Here is a 6058-nt window from a genome sequence, read left to right as displayed (position 1 = left end):
GACAAATAGAAATATGGTTTTTGGCCTCGTCACCACATTGCGTTATCACACCGCTTTTCAAACATCACTTCCACTTCATAAAACAAGGGATAAACTACAATCATGTAGATAATGAACAATACCAAAGTGTAATAGTTTAATGAATATTATAATATAAAGATCTACTGGTACAGATATAACAATCATTGAGGTCAGATAGTTAGAAGTGTTAATATACATTTTGTTTCTCTTGATTATGCTTTTGGGTATAGGAAATATGATTTTATTGTATATACTAAGAATACTACAGTGTTTATTATGTCATTTGATGTATTTTGTTGTAGTACCTAACAGATTGGGTTTATGCAACAAGCGAGCGGTTCGTGATCGACACATCTTTGCAAAGGGTAACTAGATTATAATATGTAATATTATAGTAGATAATGTGTACTACTTTTGGATAACTTTGAGTGATAGGAGGTCCAAGGACGTCATTGCTTTTGAATTCAAGCCGGTATAATATGTAAGTAAAATCTACATGAAACATCGTCATTCGAGGTTGTATCGTTCTACCCTCTTCAAGGTAGACCAACACTGTGAATGAGTTACAGTGTTGTTCTTTTCTTTCTTAAGGTGGTTAGTTGTTCATGCCCTTCGATTCAAATCTTCTTTGGCCTTGGGGGTCTAATTCATCCACTAGTCTTCAACTTGACGATGATTGAGAGATTCTTTTTGCAGATATTTAATTGCAGCTTAAATGATTGAGAAGATATGAAATTTGAGTGATTTTTTCTTTTTTTTACTCAGAATATTTTGACTGCCTCATTACCACAAGAATGGTCTTTAAAAATGTGTCATTGACTGCGATCAATATCAATCACTTACGGCTTTGTGATAATATTGAATTTTCTTTGCTGGTCATATCGAGGATTTATTCTTCATTCTTTTGGGTTGGCCAAGGGAAAGATTTTGAATTTTGAATGCTTTTTTGCAAAAAGCTTTGTCCTTTCGAAAAGAATGTTGAAGGCATTCTGAGGTATTTCTTTTGTGCAATAAAGGTTTTGAAATCAACAAATATTTAATGATAAGTTGGCAAAATGTTCTTGAAATTCTTGGTGAAAGCAAGCATTGGAGTCTGACTTAACGCATCCATGACAAAATTCTTCTCTTCTTTCTTCAAATGAGAAGATTCAGAAATGGGAAATAGAAAATACTCATATCTTCCCTGAAGAGGAGGTGTTTGCAAAATGAACTTTCAAAGAGAAATTAAGCTTTCATCAAAACTTCCTAACATTAGGCTTCTCTTATGAAAAGGGGGTCGATAATGGTGAGGTCGGTGAATTGGTCAATAAGGAACGAGTTCATCACACTCTCTCTGAAAAGAGGGTCCTTCATGATGAAATGGCCTAGTATGAAAATTGAGGGGCCACAAGGAAAGCGAGCTTTTGTCGAAGCTCTCCCTGAAAAAAGGGTTCCTTCTGTGAAATTGAAATTTGTTTTGCAAACGATTCACAAAGACACGAGTCCCTTCAAACTCTTCCTGAAAATGGGCTAAGTGAACAAAGGGTAGCATGCGAAAAGATTAAGCTCCCTCGAACTCTCCCTGTAAAAAGGGTCTCTCGCAAGAGAAAATGATTGAGATTGATATTGGGTTACCAAAAGGTCAAAATTGAAAATTGGAAATTAGATGACCTGAAGGTCGAAATTGAGAATTGGGTGACCCGAAGGTCGAAATTGGAAATTAGAAATTGGGTGACCTGGAGGTCGAAATTGGAAATTGGAATTAATATAAAGATTGAATTTGAAAAAATGACCAATACACATACAGGAGTTTGTAAAATAACCGATGCGAGGTTAGGTTTTGTAAAAGGACCAACACAAAGCTGGATTCAGATAGAAAAACCAATGTAAAATCTAGGTTTGGTTAAAGGACCAGTGCTAAACTGGGTTTGGAAGGACCAATGCTAAGCTGGGTTTAGAAAGACCAGTGCTAAACTGGATTTTGAAGGACCAATTTAAACATTGGGCTTTGGGAAGGATCGATGCTAAACCGGATTTGGAAGGACCAATGCTAAACCAGATTTGGTTAAAGGACCAGTGCTAAACTGGGTTTGAAAGGATTGATGCTAAATCGGATTTGGTTAAAGGACCAGTGCTAAACTGGGTTTGAAAGGACCGATGCTAAACCAGATTTTGAAGAACCAATTCAAAGATTGGGCTTTGGGAATGATCGATGCTAAACTGGATTTGGAAAGACCGATGCTAAACTAGATTTGGTTAAAGAACCATTGCTAAACTGGGTTTAAAAGGACCGATGTTAAACCGGATTTGGAAGGACTGATGCTAAACCGGATTTGGTTAAAAGACCAGTGCTAAATTGGGTTTGAAAGGACCGATGCTAAACCGGATTTGGAAGGACCGATGCTAAACCAGATTTGGTTAAAGGACCAGTGCTAAACTGGGTTTGAAAGGATCGATGCTAAACTGGATTTTGAAGAATCAGTGCTAAACCGAATTTGACAAAAAGATTCAAATCGAAATTCAAATCTTCAAGGGAAACTAAATGAATTGGGGTTTGAAAGAAAATTCGAGTTGAAATTTGGATCTTCTAGACCAATTACTAAATTACAGAAAATTCGAGTAGAAATTCAAACCTTTAAAGGAAAGCTAAGCGAATTGGATTTGGAATAAGATTCAAGTCAGAACTCTAATCTTCTAGACCGATTCTAGACATTTGAATTGGATTTGGAAGAAAATTCGAGTCAGAACTCTAATTTTCTAGACCAATTCTAGACATTTGAATTGGATTTGGAAGAAAATTCGAGTCAGAACTCTAATTTTCTAGACCAATTTTAGACATTTGAGTTAGATTTGGAAAAAAATTCGAGTCGGAACTCTAATTTTTTAGACCAATTCTAGACATTTGAATTGGATTTAGAAAAAAATTTGAGTCAGAACTTTAATTTTCTAGACCAATTCAGAAGGAAAAGAAATTTGGGCCCGAACTCGAATCCTGAAGGAAAATTAAACTGAATTAAGGTTTTAAGGAAAGAAGATTCAAATCAGAACTCGAATATCAAAGGAAAAACTAAATCAGGGTGGACTGGGTTTTGTTTTGACGGATCAGCTTGAAAGCAGAAATTTGATTTGACCGACCGGCTCGAAAGCAGGATTTTGTTTTGAAAGGTTTGAAAAATGATTGATGAAGTTATAACCCGAAGGCTGGAAAATGACTGATATTGGTAGGATTATAACCCAAAGGTTTTGACAAGATTGGTCGACCCAGATGTTTGTTTGTAGAAATTTGGCATTAAGTACGATATTAAACCATTATAAAGGACTGCATTACTTCTATGAATGATCTCAGGATTATCCCCTTATCCTGAATGAGAAGTTCAGGTTTATCCCTTAACCTAAAGGGAAAATGAATTTAATGCAAATGAATGCATGCAAATGCAAATGAATGCAAAATGATGTAAATGGGTGCACATGCATGCAAAATGAGAGATTTGTTTGATCCTGCCTGCATACAGGATCTTTTGAAGACATTTTTCAAAATAATGCCCCAGTGTAATAGGGAAAGCAAATTTTGGATAAAAGGAAGATAATTGACGTTTGAAGAATGCTCTTTGAAGGTAACAAAGCAACTGACTTTTGATTGATTCAGGAGAAACTCTGAAGAATATCACTCCCCGCGAAAGGAGATTTTGCAAAGAAGGAAAATAAAAGGTGACATCAAGCTTATGAGAAAAATTGACAATTTTATTGATGCATTGAAGGAAAAATGACTAATTAAGGAAAGATAAATAGGATTACATCATCATTCTAAAATAAAAGCAAGATGAGAAATGGAAAAATGTTGGCATTGTCAGCTTTTTGAGTGATGCTTAGTCAAGATGATGGACTGGTATCTTTTTCATCTACCATAAAGAGCTTTTTGTCGATGCAGTCTTAAATAATGTTCTTGAGGACGAAGCAGCGCTCAGTATCATGCCCCATTGCTCGGTGGAACTTACATAAATGATCTTTCCATTTTCCTAAGGCGACTGAAGGATCGACAACCCTTAAAAGTTTGATCAAATCTTTTTCGAGCAGGTATTCAAGAACTTTCTCAAGCGGTTGATCTAAAAAAGTGAATTTGCGGTCATAACCCTAACTGTCACGCCTTATCTTCTCTCGAGTGCTTGATTTCTGTGGGAAGTCAAAAGACTTGTTATCATGCTTGAGGGCATTACCCTTTTTGCTTTTCATGTCGTTGCTATTGTTTTGGCCTGTGGTGTTGGTTGCATGAGTGGCTCGCACTTTTTCCTTGGCGTCTGAGCTATTTTTCGAGAGTGTGAGACTCTTACACCATTTTCTATCCTCATTTTGAGCCATTCAGCTCGTTCTATCAATTCAACGAAAGATTGTGCTGGGGAAATGGAGATCAGGCCTCTCAAAGGTTGAGAGAAATTATTCATGATCACCAAAAATGCATGCCCTTCTGATATTGGATCCTTCATTTGATTGCAAGTGGATCTTCATCTGTGAATGAAGTCTCTAACCTTTTTGTTCTCTTTCTGCTTCAGATTGTAGAAATGATTGAGGGTTGGTAGTGCCTCTGTGTTAAACAAGAACCGCTCGATGAACAAATTCACCACCTTATTGAACTCTTTCAACTCGATGGGATTGATGTGCTCTAAATACCATTTGGCGGTTGTTCCCTCCAAACTGCGAGAGAAGCAAAGGAAAATAGCTCGATTGTCTCGCTTGAATTTTACACATTCAGTGAAGAACATAGTCAAATATGCCTTCAGATCATCAGAACCATCGAATTTGATAAACTTTCTAGGGAGATTGTCAAGATTGTCATCCCCGTCTAAACCATCATAGAAGTCTTCGCTCGTGAAGACTTTCTTGCCCTTGTCGCGGGCCTGCAGATCTTTGATCATTTTAACCACATCCCTGAGTTGTGGTTGGTCAGAATCATTGACAGATTGTTCTTTGAATTTGTGGGCCGACCTCTGTCCCTGAGTTGATTTTCGAAATGTCTGCTGGGTCTCAAATTCCTCATCGATGTCATCGACCAATTCTGATTCATCAGACGTATCCTCATGTTGGATACGCTTCTTGGATACCTTTACCTGCTTTTTCAATTTTCGGCCCTTGGCCTTCTTCTTGGTAGAGATCTTCTCTGAGCTGGCTCCAGCTTGCTCACTCATCATTTTCTTCATCATCTTTTGAAAAAGGGCATACATCTGCGGATCAACATCATCATTGTCCTGCTGGCCCTGACCCTTGGAAGATCGCTGAGACGACATCTTCTGCTCAGATTTGGAAGAGTGATCACTATGCTGAATAGGGGTAGTCTTTTTGTCGGACCTTGTCAACACTATAAAGGATTGTAAATGCTTTCTGCGAGGCAAAACTGAGGGTTAGGTCCTGAGAATGGTTCTGAATAGAAAGAAAATATTTGCTCAAAATTTGGTAGACAATTGGAAAGATATCCCATTACTAGGGACTGAGTCATCATTAGAGTCACGACAATTGCGCTGCTATTCCTTGCAAAAAGAATGAACGACTGAAAATATGCTTTGTTACCTAGGCGAGGTCGTCAAACTATGATAGAATAAAAATTGAAGGAATTTTATTGAAAAAAGACATGATTTTATCAATAATAAACTTGACAGAGAGGAGGGGACAAACAATTTTTCACCACTCCTGATGATCATTGGACACCCGAGGATCCAGAAAAAGAGTGAGAGTAACAAAAAGAATCCTAGCCATATTTGGCAGAATGGTATGTTCCTGATCATTGATCTGATGTGATATCAAACTCTGACATGATCCCTGAAAGTAGACGAGCTTTTACGCGCTTCTGTCTTTAAGAAAATTATCTGACGCATCGCTCTGGGTGATAGTAGGTGCAAAAGAATGGGCCAAGTAGCTTGAATCGCTTGCCATATGCATAGGTGTATCTGGGAGGTGACTTCTGATGATCAAAATAGTCTCATACGACCTCTTCTTCTTGAAGGTTGTCGATCAAGAATCGGTATCGCGCAACTGAAAGAAGCTCTTTGTCGTTGTATCTGAATGAGCT

This window comes from Nuphar pumila, chromosome 12 (assembly GCF_984573655.1).
Source record: "Nuphar pumila chromosome 12, dmNupPumi1.hap1.1, whole genome shotgun sequence".
In the NCBI taxonomy this organism is placed as follows: Eukaryota; Viridiplantae; Streptophyta; class Magnoliopsida; order Nymphaeales; family Nymphaeaceae; genus Nuphar; species Nuphar pumila.
Note: the sequence above shows the minus strand (reverse complement) of the source record.